The 16978-nt window shown below is 46.4% G+C and overlaps 1 protein-coding gene across 2 annotated transcripts in view; it reads left to right on the forward strand.

The window, feature by feature from the left end:
* Positions 1-1542: 1542 nt before the first annotated feature.
* Positions 1543-16978, forward strand: part of Drd2 (dopamine receptor D2) — a 66866-nt gene continuing 51430 nt past the window's right edge. Inside the window, exon 1 of one of the 2 annotated variants that reach the window (XM_021172004.2) lies at positions 1543-1864. The gene's annotated coding sequence lies outside the window, so the exon portion shown is untranslated. The remainder of the gene's footprint in view (positions 1865-16978) is intronic. The other variant, XM_029481157.1, reaches the window with a different exon arrangement.

Here is a 16978-nt window from a genome sequence, read left to right on the forward strand (position 1 = left end):
GAAATAAGCATTGCTTGGACCAATGTAAGGATATGAACAGGGAGACCCAGAGAGATTAAACCATTAAAGTAACATCTACAACTGGCAAGTGATAGAGGCAGGACACCAGATCATGTGAGAATGCATAGAGATGGTGGGTTGAGCAGGACACAATCCCTATCTAAGTGTGTTATTTCTTGGGATGAACATGTCCAGGGTACATAGGAAAACAGTGGGGAGTCAACCCTATCTGTAATGTTTGAATGCCTTAAAAGCAAATGTGAAAAGTTCTAATGTTTCTGGTAGTTCTAATACTTCCCTACCATGCCTAAAGGAGACCCACGGATAGACCATATCCAAAGACTAATGAAGAGGGACAGAGGAGGCTACATCATGTTCAGGAAGTTTCCACTCCTTTAAATGTCTCCACAGATGGCCATATCTAAGGAAAACGTGCCATGTATCAGGCCTGTTCCACTGCTCAGTCCTCGTGGCGCTTGGAAGGGCATACCTCTTCGGGCCCCAGTTTCCACCTTTACATCAAACAGTGATTAATTGAATATTAAGGTCTCTGCTTCCAGTCCTAATTTTCCAGAATTATGTGGATCAATGGAAGGAGTTTCTTCTTTGTGGCTAAGTGGCATGGCCACTTGCTGTATGCAGAGCGTCCTCTGTGCTGCTGTCCGAGGAATTCTGTGGTGCCTTCTCTTTGGGGACTTGCATTGGCCCTTCAATGCCCAGCTCCTGTGAGGTCTCCCTGTTGGTACTCCACAGCACCTGTTTTAGCTACAAGTGTTTGGAAGTCTCTACTCTGGAATGGCCCCACGCGAACAGGACCCTGTTTTTATTCCTCTGTTACCCCTGAATCTCATATAGAAGCTGGCAGAGGCAGGACAGAAGGACAGAAAAACACCAGCTGGATCCGAGAGAAAGAGGATGGAAAGGGGAGTAGGTTCCCTGGCTAGGGCTGAAGAAGATCACATTTCTCTTCCTCTCCCTTCTCCTGCTCCTCAGTGCAGAGGGCAGAGTGAGCTGGAAATCCCAGGGCATTCTTTATCATTTCCATCTTAGATCTGCTCTGCCCAGGTCTTCCTTTGGGAAAGTTCAACAGCGAAACTAACCGCTGTGATTTTCAGACGTCTGTACACGGACCCTGGATGTCTTTCCGGAAACTATTTCTTCTTTAAAGACTTGATGTACCACTGGTAGTGCTTCAGCTAGCCCTTGGCCCTGACTCCTCAAAGGAGGGGATCGACCGGCTAATGTTGTGAATGCTAGACCAGAATAGGTTTGATGGACAGGGTGTTACTTAATGAGTGTAGGGGGGACACCGGCGAGCAGTCCAGAGCACAGGTTATCCTCTACTCAAAGCCAGAAACGGATGCTGTGTCTCAGCTCTCCTGGGTTCCTTCCCCAGGCCCCGCAGTGCAGAGAGAGCTCTGGGGCCCTGGGTGGGTGGGGCCTGTCCCAGGGGCGGGGTTCCCGGGCGCCTCGTGGCCAGGGTGACCCCGCCCCCTCCTCCTGCGCGCGCGGCGCTCTGACTCCACGGAGCTGTCCAGCCTCAGTGCCGGAGCTGGTCGCCTCTCGCGCGCGGCGCCGCCTGCCCGCCTCCCCGCCTGGTCCCCGCGCTGCGCTCCCGCCCTCCCGCCCCGCCTCGCCCTGCCCCGCCGCGGCCCGTCCACTGCTCCCCGCGGGCCCGAGCCGGCCGAGCGGCTGCCCGCTGGGGATCTGAACGGCGCGGCGGGGCCGGGAGCCGAGGGACCCGCAGAGGGGACCGGCGGCCCCGGACGGCTGCCGGAGGGGCGGCCGTGCGTGGATGAGGCGGGAGCTGGAAGCCTCGAGCAGCCGGCGCCTTCTCTGGCCCCGGGCGCCCTATGGCTTGAAGGTAAGAACTGGCTGGCTGGAGCCAAAAGGAGTCTGTGGCCTCTGCACCGGTCGAAGCGTCTAGAGATGACCGGCCGGGAACAGAAGTTTGTCCAGCCACTCTAGCGCCGCCTGTCCGGGAGTACCCTTTCCACTGAGTCTCCGTCGGGGAGATTGCGTTCCAGGCGTCGGAAACCTGAAGGATGGCCATCCCCAGTCCTTCTTACTTAGCGTCCTTCGCGCTTTCCTCTCTGGGCGGGAGTCCTGATCCTGGGTAACAGTCAGGTGTAGCTGTGGCTTCAGAGGGTAGGGCATTGTCCTCCTAGTATTCAAGACTAGGACCCCAGGCGCGCACTAGAGTTTCCCACCACCCAAAAGGAAGAAGGGTTGTTTTTGACCTTTCTGTTATTGGTGCAACCAGAGACTTTTGAAAGGGCTAAAGCCAAGGTTGATGGTGAAACTGCTTCCGGGAGCGGTCTTCCATCCTTAGGCTTTCTGCTGTCCTTGGTGCTGAATCCCGTTCTCTGTCCGCTGCTCTGTCACCCAGTCCGAAAGAAAGCCGGGTATTTTAGACCCATTTTCCCCAGGGAGTGTAGGTGACAGTGGGGGCGGGAGACAGTGATAGAAGGTGACTGTCCATCTCTGGGATGGATCAAGAGCCCCACTAAGTCCATATGCGAAGAAGCTTCTCTAAGCGTCAGAGCACTTCCCTTTTTCCTTTTTTTGTGGCGGGCAGCCTGTGAGGTCCCTCTTGAGGAGCAGAGGTAAGAGAGCCGGTTGCCACCTACACAACAGGCTTTGCCATGGACACAAGGAACAGCATTGCAGCTCCCTGGGGACAGGCCCTTGTTCTCAGCCACAGGGAAACTGCTTCAGCGAGTCATCTTTTTCCTCACTGGGTACCTCACTGGGTTCTTTTCTGGGGTTCCTGAGGTTGGATGAGGTGCAATCCAGTGTGTGCAGTCCCTCTCTATGTCCTTTTGCACTCTCAACAATTTATGGATTCTGACTAGGCTGAACACCTTTGAGGTTTGGGAACTAGATGTTCAGCGTTACCCCAAACCCCGCTTCAGATGCAAATACTGTGTTTATGCCTGACCCACCCGGCCGGCCGCATTAGGGCTACTTGAGAAAGCATTCTTTTCATCTTTCCTGTGTGCTGTTGTTTGATGAGGGTGGGCAGAAAGCAGCCTACATGAGTGCAACTGATTTCAAGAGAATCAGGAGGCTGATTTTACTGGCTCCCTGCCCCCTGGCTTGGACTTTGTGGTTTCATGTTTGCAAATGCACTAAAAATCTGTTTTCTTGGGGCTTTGATAACATCTCTGAAGTCAAATGTGGAAGAGGGAAGAGATTTGAGAGGGTTAGACCCAGAAATAAGAGGAACTTCCCAGCTGTGGTCTTCTTGCTGGTTTGTGCAGCTGGGGACCAGTTCCAGGGTCTTGTATCCACTAAGGAAGTGCTCTACTAAAAATCGAGTGTTTCTCAGTTTTGGTCTCCTAAAGAATGTCCTAAGCCGGGTGTGGTGGCGCACGCCTTTAATCCCAGCACTCGGGAGGCAGAGGCAGGCGGATTTCTGAGTTCGAGGCCAGCCTGGTCTACAAAGTGAGCTCCAGGACAGCCAGGGCTATACAGAGAAACCCTGTCTCGAAAAACCAAAAAAAAAAAAAAAAGAATGTCCTGAGTTCCATCAACCTTCCTTGCTTGGCACATGAAGATTCTGATCTGCTGGAGAGGTCCTAGGCAGTATTTCCCTAAGGGATTGCAAAGAAACCTCTGCATCTGAATCATCCAAGAAGCTGGTTAAAAATTCGTATTTCTGCCTCTTTTCCAAATAAAATGCTGAATTCGAATCTAAAGTTGAGGCCCATAACGCTATGTTTCACTGGGTGATTCATTCATACACATGCTTTAGGGAAAATAACCTCTCATGAAAACTAGGATTTCTAAGAGAATCAGTGCACATGTTTAATGGATACAAATTAAAGTCTCTCATTTAATTATCAAATGGTCTCCTAAAGTTATTCAAGTTATTGAATAAATGGTCTCCTAAAGTTATTCTTCAACTATGGGGATGGGAATGGAAGAACCATTCACCTGATTCAGTCCCTTTCTTGGGTCCAAAAGTACAACCCAATTTCCCCTCTTCCACAATTCTCCTGACTTTGATTTTTCTCATACAAATTTTGTTTTGGTCTTCCTAAGACTCACCAATATGGATGCAGATAGCCTTGTGTAAATGCTATCATTCTCTGGAGGCCAGCCTAGTGTGTGCCTCTTTCCCACCCTCTCTTGTGAGTGATGGTCCTTTCTGCTACCAACAACTGCTCTTGAAATGCCAAGACAAGATTAGTTCAGCCTAGTAGCACACCCTGCTTCCCAAGGCTGGTAGCCACTCATTCCTTCTTGGCAGTGACTTCTTAAATCTACTGTTTTGAATCTTTGTTCCATAAACTGGAAGGTTTGTGGGGATGAATCAGCCATCCGTCATCTACCTTCCAAGTCAGATTATTTCTGTTTATAACATGCAAACCTAACCTCGAGAATAATTTAGAAGAACCTCAACATGAGAGAAATTCAGCTTCTCTTCTGATACAGAGACAGAGGAGACAGAGGGGAGCTCAGAGTCACATAAAAACCCATTGCCTTAAATATTCCTGAGATCAATCTGCCGAGGCCAAATGGGTCTCATGTCACTGTTCTCTGAGAAACAAGGGTAAGGGGAAAGATGTGTGGACTCTCATGGAGATAGCTGTCTCCGTCTCCCCTGCTAATGAAAACTGCACTATGAAATTAAGAAGTATGGCTGTGAACGTAATACAGTGATTCTGTGTGTGTATTGCAAACATTCATACATACATGAGCACATGGGGTGAGTATGATGTATAATGAGACATCCTTGAGCTGACTCTATCTCTTCCAGAGATTCATAATTTTTCAGCTGATGCTCTCTACAAAACATGAGCATGAGGTGCTTTGGCACCTTCACAGGTTGTGTCGAATCCAAGCTGAGATTTTGCAAAACTTTCTTGGTAGAACCTCTCAGAGTCATGTTTTGTATCAACTGCTCCACTGTTACCTAAGATTATAAGTCTTGGAGAAAACTTAGAATATGGCCCAGTCATCCATATTCCTCTCAGATACTCTTAACAGGACTTTAGAGCCTAAGATTCTTTGGGTTCCTTGGAGGTCATCCTGGATGACCTTGTTTCCAAACAGGGCAACTGTCCCCAAATACTGAATTTCCTTTTATTATTCCCCAAAAGAGTAGTGTCAAGTTACCAAGTCCTGGACTCTCGAATTTGACTTAGTGACCAAAGCAGCTCCATCTTACCAGGTACTCTGGTCACATAGGAAATGTGTGAAACCCACAGATGCTAGAAAGTGTTTTGCTTACATGCATTTCTCACCAGAAACTCTCCTGTGCGCCTGTTTTTAGTCACTTAGCTGAACTCCAGCATCACGTTCCCTTCTTTTTATCCACAAAAAGGCATCTTATGGCCCTGGAAGGATGCCATGGCTTGTCTTTGGGCCTGTGCACTCCCACCTCCAGATTTCCATGATAATTTACTGAGAGACTGGCGATGTGAAGGCTGTTTATTTGCCAAGTCTGGGTGGTAGACTGATGTTATCACTGTACTTTTCAGTACCTCTAAGGGTGCCGGAGTCTAGTGGTAATACTCTCTGTCTCTCATTTTTCCCCATCATCTATGTAATTGAAGATTTTTCCTTATTTAAAAAATATAATAAAGTCATATTATCATATTATCTACATGCATAGGCTTGATAAATAGCTTGATTATAGTGTTAGCCTGTGATGATAAAGGAGAGAAAAAAACCAAGATCCAGACTCTCGGTTTGCAGATAAGTCCAGAGAAAGGTGAGATACTTGTCCTTTGGACAACACACATTGCCTCATTTTTGTCCCTTGGGGTAAACTCAATGGGTTAAAATCGACATCCTTGGCAGACAAGCAGCCCCTGGGAGAGAGTGCTCCATTCTTTCCCTAGGAGACACAGAGATATTCTTCAGAGGAGCCAGGGCTCCTGTTGGCTCAAGTGTACAGGGAGGAGTCAGAGATGAGTCACTGGGGCCTGGGGACTCCCTTGGATAGAAGAGGCTATATTGTTGCAATGCTTCAAACCCAGAGACCTGGAGCTTGATTGGAATGTTTCAGAGACTATAGGACAGTGTGTGTGTGTGTGTGTGTGTGTGTGTGTGTGTGTGTGTAAAGGTAAGAACAGAGGAGGATTGCTTACATGGGCTGGCAGAATAGGCTGATGTTAAGAGTACACTGAATGCATGCATTAGTTTCATGCAACATGGGTGGTTTTGTCCTAATCTTAGGTCACCTGCAAAGACTTCCTCTTTTCCCAGGGGGCCAAGAGGGAAGTTTGCTGTCTGCTCAGGTAAGAAGAGCAGGGAGGACCCCTGACTTCCCCAGAGCTCTTGAATGATGTCAGCTTGGTCCCAGAGAGAGAGAGAGAGAGAGAGAGAGAGAGAGAGAGAGAGAGAGAGAGAGAGAGAGAGAGACTTTAGCCTCCAGTGGTTCAAAGCACTGCCTATCAGCACAGAACTGCAGCCGTGGCTCCAGGGACCCTCCGCTGTAGATGTCTGGGAGAAAAAATGAGTCCTGGGGCCCCATCTATTCATCACTGAGCTCCTTTAGAACGTGCCTGCCCCCCTGTTCCCGCCTCCGCCTTGTTGTTATTGTTTGGGTCTAAGTGGCCCAGCAGGGGAAAGGCATTAGAAATGAAATTATTTCTGTTGCATACTGTATAATTGCCTCAGTTCCTTCCTGTTACCCCAGGCAGCAACATCACGAGTAGTTCCCTGGGAACCCTTGGTCTGAGAAAGAGCTTGGCTCACAAGTTCCCTTAGCATGGCTGCTTATGACAACTGGGCCTGCTCCCCAGCCCCCTTCCTCCTCATTGCTAGCCTCATCATTATAGCAGCCGACATTTAGCACTCACTTGCTGTGGGTAGGACACTGTGGTCATTGCTTGACATGACTTGTCCACTTCAACTCACCGTCCTGTAACAACTCTGGAAGTGGGTGTTCCTCTTATCCCCGAGAGAGATGAATAGCCTTAGAGAAGTAAGTGGCTCAGGCAAGGTCACACAGTTAAGGTGCAGGGTGGAGATTCAAAGCCAGACTGTGTGATGGCTAAATGCTAGGCCTGGCTGACTTATGTAAGAGGCATAAATAATGAGAAAGGGAGAAGCCTGGGGATGGGAGAGTCTTCTTTTATTTCTTTCCTGTGTGGCAGGAGGGAAAGAAAGAGAAATGGGTGTTCGTTCATGTGCTCTTGCACACATGTGCCGAGGTTGGGGGAGGATGTGGGTGTCCTGTCTTATCGCTTTCTGCCAAATTCCCTCAAAACAGTGCCTCTCACTGAAACTAGGGTTTGCCCTTTTCCGTTAGACTGGCTGGTTCCTTTACCCTCACTGCTAGGATTATAAGTATGCATGGATATGGCTGGGTTTTATATGAGCACTGAAGATATGAACTCAGGTTTTTGTGCTTGCAGAGCAAGTGCCCTTAACTACTGGGCCATCTCTTCAATCTGGACAAGTCTTCTTTAATAAGGAAAGTGCTTGTAAATTCTGCAGATGATACCAGGAAAGTAGAAGGTGTATGAACTTACTCTGTGGCATTTTTAAATTTGAGGACTACTTGAGAAGTTTTGCTTCACCCTGGATCTGAGCTCCTTTGGCTGCAGTGAGCAATGAAATCCTAGGTTAGGGAGGCAGGGGTAGAATGGAGGTCAGAGCAGTCACTCACGTCGTCTTTCAGCATGGAAGGAGGACCAAGAGACAAGGTGGGGACAGTGCTGGGGCTTGGTGGTGAGCCTTCTTTCCCACATCTGAATGACTCAATCTATTTAAGGAATGAAAAGCAAACTCCTGTTGACATTAAGGTCTGTTTGTTATTTTCTTATAATAAACACCTGGATTGAAAGGTCACTTGTATTCAAGACTCAGCTGCTTGACTACATAGACAGCAGAGGGTGGACAGACCTGAGAAGCAATCAGTAGAGGAATTTCCTGAGAGCTGCCTTTAAGAACTAACCAACTGGTATATATATATATATATATTTTTTTTTTTCCTGGTGGGAAGAGACAGGAGAGGCCTGAGTATCATTGATTGGAACATTTAACCTACACGTGAGTTTCTTCAGGTACAAAAGAAGGGAGGCAAGATGACTCCTAATATATTTGAACTCCCTCAGGATTCAACAGTACAAGAGGCTCCATTAAATGGATAGAAATATGATATTTACCTTGAAAGAAGCTAGAAGGTTTCTGGCCATATATTTTATGGATAATGTGGACCAACAGTCTGCTCCCTATTTAACCCCTTAAAACAACCTAGGATAACAGGTAAGCCTGTGACCTCATAGGCTTGGAGTCTGGTTCTAACACTGACACTTTCTTGCCATGTGATCAGAGAGGCAAACTGATTAATCTCTACCACCTTGGGGTTTTGTATGAGTGGTGATAATGTCAGTGCTAATACCAGTGATTATGACTGAAGATAACAGACTCGAGGCACTGGAAAGACCCCTGTTTAGTAATCGCTGGGTGATTGAGATAGGGTAGGGGCCATTCCTGCTGCTGGGTGATCACGATAGGGGCCACGACTGCTAACTACCTTCCTCCTGATTCAGAAGCTGATTTTACATCTCTGAAATGACGTTTCTAAACTGCCACAGAATTCAAGCTTATGCTTCTTTCTTATATTCTACATTTATCCTTACCAAAATTATTTGGCGGGCACCTGTCAGAAACTCTTACTCATTCCAAGGGAGAGGGATTTGAATAGCTTTACCACCCCTTTGAATTAGGCACAGCTGAGCTCTCATCACCCCACACAAACCAGGAGGAGGCATCCGTCTTCCTGGTGATGGCTTTCCATGGCCTCATTTACCCCCATAACATTCCAAGTCCTTCACCTGCTACCTTGTGGTTGATCCTTCCTAATTGGTAGAGACCTGTGGTGTGATGTGCACCCCGAGAAAGGCCATTTTAAGATAAGAGTTAAGGGCTCAGGAGATGCTCAGTGGGTGAGTGTTTGCTGTTCAAGCAGGAGGATCGGAGTTTGAATTCTGGCTCTCATGTAAAAAGCTAGGCATGGTCAATTGCTTTTTAAATGCCATCATTATAGGAGAGGGCAGAGACAGGAGGATGGCTCAGGTTGACTGGACACCAACCTATGTTCAGTAAGAAACTCCATCTCTAAGGAATAAGGCAGAGCACGATAAAGCAAGACCCCTGACCTCTGCACCCACACGCATGGGCATGCACACCAGCACAAACACACACACACACACACACACACACACACACACACACACACACATCAGAGTAAAACAAAATGAAACAATGCCCCTTCCTCTAAAACAAAACAAAACAACCCATAGACTTTCCATCCTCCGGGGATGTTAGTAGCAGAAGCAAATGCCATTCATGTATTGAGCAGCCCTGCCTGAGAAAGGAGTGGAATTTAATAGCTTCTGGTGCTGATGCTTTCCAACCCAGAAAGTGACTTATCTTTGTGGGCCTTTCTATGAGTCTTTGCTTAGGAAAGACTCTTGTATGTGATATAACTACAGGCACACAACATGTGCTTACTTCTTAGTGATGGGAAGAGATTTTTGGAAGGTTAGTTGCAGATCCTGTTCCCAGGTTAGCATCCTTGGCTGTTCCTGTTTTAGATTCTGAGCATCTTCAGCTCTTTCATTCATTTACAGCAGGTCTAGGACGAGAAGTACTGACAATCAGAAACTAGCATCCAAGGCAAGGATGCAGGGATCTCTGCGGTGGATCCATGCTCTGATACACAGCATTTTCTCTAGTAATACATACAGCCAAAGGCCTTCTATGACTTGATAAAAGATAATACATCTGTGGTCAGTGTTCTCTAAGGAGCTGGGGAAACCGGTAATGCCTATAAACCAACACTGCCCTCCAATTATCCCTGCAGCGTCCTTAGTGACAATCCAGCATAGCCAACCTCCAAGGTGGCCTTTAGACACCCCCCCCCAACCTCCCAGCATCCATGTCCTTGTATGATCTGTTCCTACACTGAACAGGGAACACAGGTGTGCTGATAGGACAAGGTCTAAAGGACAGAATGTGCTTTCTAAAGATAAATCTAGAAAGCTTCAACCCGGTTCTCTCTTGGACTGCTTTTCTGGAGAGAGATAGGAAATGCCATGAAGCCATGTCTGGAGCCCTCTGGAAAGGTCTACATGGCAAAGAACAGCAGTTTCAGCCATTGGGTAAACTGTCTTAGAAGGCTCTCCAGATAAGCCTTCAAGTGATAAGGGCCTTCAATTGACGATAGCCCACATCGTTGTCACTGGAACCTTTGGAAGACTTGAAGCCAGAACCTCTTACCTAAGCAGTTTACATTCATGACCCACAGACTCTATGAGGCAACATAGTTATTGTTCTAAGTTGCTAAGTTCTGGGACAATTGCTTATGCAACAATAGATAACAGAAACTCAGAAATTATTCTCTACGATTATGCCAACTTGTCTTCTGAAATTGCGAGGAGTCTGTTCACTGTCTGTTGTATAATAGTGGCTGATACGGCCTCTTTTAGGCCTCCTCAGTGGCCTCTCTGCTTGTGTTGTTCTGAATATTGGAAGCTTGTGTTTTGCACACCATGGCCCGGAGTCCCTCCACCATCATATTTCCCGACCTGCTTCTGGTTCCTATGGTCTGTCTTTCTGCATCTCTATTCTCTGGGTATCCTCTGCTATGGTAGCTATGCAACGTAAATTCTGTTTCTTATTCTGTCATCAAACTATTATTCTTGAACATCTACTGCATGCCAGGTATTCATTTTGGCTTCAACTCCATCTGTGAACACAGTAAAGATCTCAGCCTTCCTGGGATTTATACTATATTGGAAGGGGATAATGATATAAAGAGAAAATTACTGGATTTCAGGAGGTACCACGTACCCAGGAACAGAGGGAACAGATTAGGACTACAGTGATCGGGAAAGCAGAGGTGTGGAACCAGAGATAACTTTTTTGGTATTAAATAACATGTCCAGGATGGACCCTGTGGAGAGAAAGACACTTGAGGGAAAGAGTTAAAGGATGTGGAAGTGAGCTGTTCAGACGTCGAGGGAAAGACAGTGGAATCATCCGCGTTGTGCTCACTTTCAAGCATTTAAAATAATTGTCTTATTCCCTGTGAAACAATAGCGGTGATACTCAGCATTTTGGAATCCTCTTTTAATTTTCAGAACCCATCAAGCAATAATAATCTCTCTCATCTGTGAAGCACTTTCATATTTGCTGTCCTGGCGGCTGCTTGCAGTAACCCACTGTGGTCCTGGTTACGTCCTGTGTTGCAGACCAGCTCAGAGAGGTGGAGTGACATTTGCTCAGAGTCACAGAACTGGGACACTAGTCAGTGCCCTATGATGTCTCATTCGCTTGTGTTTTCAGAGTTGGGGCTGAACTTAGACCCCCAGGATGCTCAGCAAGAGCTTAACCCATAGCTACACCCCTAACCCTTCTCATAGGCCTGTCTTGTATTGGCATCTTGCCTTTCCAAAGTTGTGCATGTGTGTGTGTGTGTGTGTCTGAGTGTGTGTGTAGTGTATGCATGAGGGTGCATATGTGTGTGTTAGTGCTCACACTGCTGTGTGTGCATGTGGAGGTCAGAGGTCAACATCTGTCTTCCTCTTTCTCTTCAACTTATTTTTTTTAAGATGAAGTATCACAATGAACATAGAACTCACAGTTCCCGGTATATTGGCTGGTCAGCAAGCCCCTGGTGGGTGGTGGGTGGGTGGAGTTGGTAGGTGGGATGTGGGGTGGGATTCCACTTGTCTTACCCACCCACTCCAACACTGAAGTTACAGATATGAACTGTCATGTCTGGCTATTCTATGGGTGCTCAAAAATCTGAACTCAGGTCTTATGCTTGCATAGGAAGCACTTTACCCACTGAGCTGTCTCTCAGATCCTTAGACTGCCATCATAATGCTAATATTTTGATTGTGAATTTCTTAATTTTCCCCACTAGACTATGAGGGTTTGGAAGTGGAGAATCTGTCTCTTACTTCCATGGAAACATATAGCTGAAAGTGACACTAAGCACTTGGTAGTCACTTAAATTGTGGGATGGGTGAGGGATGGGTCAGTGAGCAACGTGTCACACTTCCTGACAGCCTCACCCTCTCTCTACCCACTTGAAGCTCAACAAAAGTCTGGCCGTGTGTGTAGTGTTCTCCATGTTAGTGCGTTAGCAGGATGCTTCACGCTTCCCCTTCATTATTCACCAGTACTAGCTAGCTGCTGTGCCTATGTTGTTTGGCTGGAAATTTTTCATAGTTGCCATAGCCTGTGGGAAGGAGAGATCCCAGGTTGTTAATGCCTGCGTCAGCCAGACAATCATGCCAAGATGAAGGTACTGAGGAGCAAGGAGACATGGACAGATAGATGTATTAGTGAAGGACACTCAGGGTGGAGCTGTACTTGGGATTTTTGGAGACACGGACAGATAGATGTATTAGTGAAGGACACTCAGGGTGGAGCTGTACTTGGGATTTTTGCAGTGCTCTCTGGGGACCCTATGTTTGAAACTGGAACTTTTGCTGTCGAGGAAGGTCAGTTCTCAGTTTGCAAGGGTACATTTAACCTGAGACTCTTCGAAAGTCATAAGATCTTGTACCTATGTTTTTTAAGTGGTGTATTGGGCTGGGGAGATGGCTCAGACAGCAAGCTGCTTGCCATTCAAGTGTAAGAATCTCAGTTAGGCTTTCCAGCATTCGTGTAAAAAGCCAGGTATAGTGAGGTACATGTATGCACAATCCCAGAGCTGTTCCACACGGCAAACAGACACACAGAGACAGAAAGCCCCAGAGCTAGCTGTCCAGCCAGTCCTGTTGAGTCAGCATGCCTCAGACTCAGCTAGAGATCAACTCAAAACTGGAGGATTAATAGAAAAAGACATCTGATGTCAACCACTGACTTCTACACACACACACACACACACACACACACACACACACACACACTCACACACACACATGTAAAGCAGGACAGGCCATCTATCTATTTATCAGTACTTAAAGCAAGTCGGAATATGAATTTGGAAGCCAGAGTGATAGAGAGGTTTTTTGTTATTTATTTTATTTTATTTTATTTTATTTTATTTTATTTTATTGGTCACTAATGACTGGTGTGATGTTGCTCAAGTTACTAGTACCTTTTTGAAATGCAGAATTTCCCATTTTCCTCATAAAATGGTTTTCTCATAAAATGATGATGACACTTCCTTGATGGGGTTCTATGCGCTGTCAATGGATCATGCATTTCAAGTGCTTGGCTTGGCACACGGCATATAGCAATCTCTGAAATGGCATTTACTGAGGCCCACAGAGATGACTTCATGCTTGCTGCTGTTACAGAGAAAACCAGGTTTGACTCACAGCACTCACATCGGGCAGTTCATTACCACCTGCATCTCCCCTTCCAGGGATCAGACATCATCTCTGGCCTCTCTGCAAAGCTGTGGCACTCACAGGGTGCACATGAACTCATCCAGGCACACACATGCACATGCACACACATACATATATACAATAATGTTTTCAAAGCATTTACTTGTATTATTCTTATACTTACTAGGATAAATGGGAATGTCCACAGGACCCTTCCTAATGTATACGCTGCATTTTATCTTCTCTTCTGGAGAAAAGAAAGTCATCATTGCAGACAAGGCCCGGAGACAAGTAGGATTTGACTCCTTTCTAGAAGAACACAGTGTTACCCAGTGTATTAGTCAGGGTTCTCTAGAGTCACAGAACTTATGGATAGTCTCTATATAGTAAAGGAATTTATTGATGACTTACAGTCTGCAGTCCAGTTCCCAACAATGGTTCAGTAGTAGCTGTGAATGGAAGTCCAAGGATCTAGAAGTTACTCAGTTCCACACGGCAAGCAGGCGAAGGAGCGAGAGCAAGACTCCCTTCTTCCAATGTCCTTATATGGTCTCCAGCAGAAGTTGTAGCCCAGATTAAAGGTGTGTTCCACCACACCTTTAATCCCAGATGACTTTGAACTCGGAGATCTCCCTGTCTTAATCTTCTGGAATCCATAGCCACTATGCCTCAAGCTCTCCATACCAAGATCCAGATCAGAAACTTCTATCTCCCAGCCTCCAGATTAGGGTCACTGGTGAGCCTTCCAACTCTGGATTGTAGTTCATTCCAAATATAGTCAAGTTGACAACCAGGAATAGCCACTACACCCAGCAAGGGAGCCCAACATGGGAACAGCACTCTCTTCTGCCACAGGCCTTTTTTCCATTCTCTCTGCAGTTAGCCTCAGGACAGGCCATGGATTATTTTATAAACACAGTGGATAAAGAGTTGAGTTTGAATTGGAGACAGTACAAAGTACGGCCAGAGGCATCACCAGAGACCACACTGTAAAACTCCAGGATTTAGGATGGAGATAGGTTTCTACCCAAAGGAAATGAAAAATAATTTTGAAGGATTGGACTTTGAGCAGGAGAATAACTCAATTGATTTGAATTGCATTTAAAAACGCAGAGGCTCCTGTGTGGGAGAAGTAATTAGAGGGGATGTACTGGCAGAAGCACAGTAAAGGATTTGCAATCATAGGACAGCGATGTAGGTGACCTGGATGAAGTGGACAGTGGAACTAGGAAGATGCTAGAGCCTGGTGACTGGTGGGCTGCAGAGGATGAAGGCAAGAGAGAAGCCAAGGATAGTTATGGGATAGCAAGGCAAAATGTGTTAAGGATGTTGATAAAAGTGTTTCAGTTCTGGGCTGGAAATCTGAATCAGTGAAAGTGGCTTTGGATACAGGAGCAAGCAGAATCAACAGGTCTCGTGGTTGATAGTTGACGGTACCGGTGGGGACAGGGAACTGGAACAAGCTAGACTTTTTGAGTGAAGGCCCTGGGATGCAGAAGCAGTTGTGGGCACAGTGTAGGGACACAGAACAGATGATCCAGGGCCCAAGGGTGCAGTCATGGGAAACACTGTCCGAATTGGAAGGTCTGAAGGTCACAGAGCTAATGCATCAAGCCATTTCAAGATAATTACACCCAGATCAATGGAAGGACTTGGAGTTAGGTGAAAACCAGTAGGCTGTGTGTCAACAGCTTCTGGGAAGCAGGGGATCAGACCAGGTATCCATGGACAGCTGTGACACAGAGGGGGTGGACATGCCATGTTGGGTGGCATGGACCTTTGAGGACCAGGGTCTTTACAAAACTGTGAGGCGGCACAGGGATTGGAATGGGTACAGAGGAAGTGATGCCCTTGGATAAAGCTGAAAGAGGTTGGCTTGCTCTGAGACATGGTCCATACCTCTGCCCTGGGTCATTTCATAACATCTTTTCCTTCATCCTCACTAGCTTGTGGATTCACTAGACCTCATTCCTCTCCCATTTGCAGAGTACAAGAGAAAGAGGAGAGAGGTGATGAGTTGGTAGAAAGACAGGGATGAGAGGTGGGAGAAATAGAGGCTAGAAGAGTGGGAAAGAGACTGGATCAGTTGTGTCCATTGCATCTCTGCACCCAGTATATCAAAACTAGTAAATCAACATGATATATCTCCATTGACCTTGCTTGCTCCATTGACCTTGAAGGCCTATCCCTGCTTCATTGACTTTGAAGGCCGATCCCTGCTCAGTCTTTTTAACTAAACCCAAGCATCAACTCTTCTAGGAAGCCTTCTCAGTGTTTCCTTTCTACATTGTCTGGCCAGCCTGGCCTGGGGTCTCTTCCTACATGTTCCTCAGCATGCAGTTAGGACTGAGAGCTACTGCACTGTAAATTGTCTACTGGCTGGCCTGTTCACATCACTTGATGGTTAAATTCCTTGAAGGTGGTAATGGGATTCTTATCACTCAAGATGAGGCATTCATCCTAATGCAAGTGACCATACTGGGATAGTGGTCTTTCCCCACAGCACATGTTCAATCCTAAGAGAGCAATGGTCTTAGGAGACCACTTAAGCTCTACAGTTGCTTCCAAAATTCTTCACACACCTAAGGCCTGCTGGGAATTCCTCCAGCAAATGGTTCAGTATGGAAAGATCTCAATATGCCAAGGGTGTAAATAGCCTTGAGGATGTAGGCCACTCTTTGTGTGTAGATGAAAACATCCTTCTCACAGAAGAAAGCAATGGGACTGGAGTCTCATAACTGCTTTGCAGATGACCATATCCTGACCCTGACTCTGGGCATGCCTTCCACCTAGGTCATTTTACCACACCAGCACCACCATGAACCTTGTAGCAAAAGACAACAACTTTTTTGTCTTTCTATTTTCCAGATTTGTCATCTATTTAGCTGCATCATCTATCTTCTGAGAAATCTAGGTATGTGAAACATTAGGCAGAACCAGGCTAGCACTTAGAAATTTGGGCCGGTTTGTGGCATCACGTCAGGACTGCAAAGCCACCAGTGTTTCCGTTATCTCAGAAAAAAAAAAAAAAAAGCACACAATGGACAGGTTGGTGTTCTGTATAGCAAGTGACACAAGAAGCTCATTGGCAGGATTGGAATGTAGCTTGATTGCTGGAGTCTCTGATTAGCATGCATGAGGACCTGAGTTTGATCCCTATCATCAAATGTAGTAGTGCATGTCTGTAATCCCAATTCATAGGAGGTAGAGAGAGGATGATAGGGGGTTCAAAGTCATCTTCAGCTACATATCAATCTCAAGGACAGCCTGGGTTATATGAGATCTTGTCTCAAAACACAAACAAAAAATATTCCACAACTAATTAGATGCTGTGTTGCATCAAGTATGGTGATGGCTCATGTCACTAGGCAGATCTTATGGACTGGGCAATAAGGAGAGGACAGGTTCCATGTTCTACACACACTCAGACATATGTAAGGCATCATTAGATGTTTACATGCATGAACAAATGAAAATTTTCAAAGACAGGGGGCTCTGGAGGTGAGGGATGGGTAGCCTGGTGCTTGACTAGTATACATGAAGTCCTGGGTTCCATTCCCAACACCACTAAAGATTGAAGAACACATGGGGAAGGAAGGTTGTACATGTAACTGGGGAGGTAAAGGACTAAGGTATCAAAAAATATCCAGAGGAGAAGGGGA

This window comes from Mus caroli, chromosome 9 (genome assembly GCF_900094665.2).
Source record: "Mus caroli chromosome 9, CAROLI_EIJ_v1.1, whole genome shotgun sequence".
In the NCBI taxonomy this organism is placed as follows: Eukaryota; Metazoa; Chordata; class Mammalia; order Rodentia; family Muridae; genus Mus; species Mus caroli.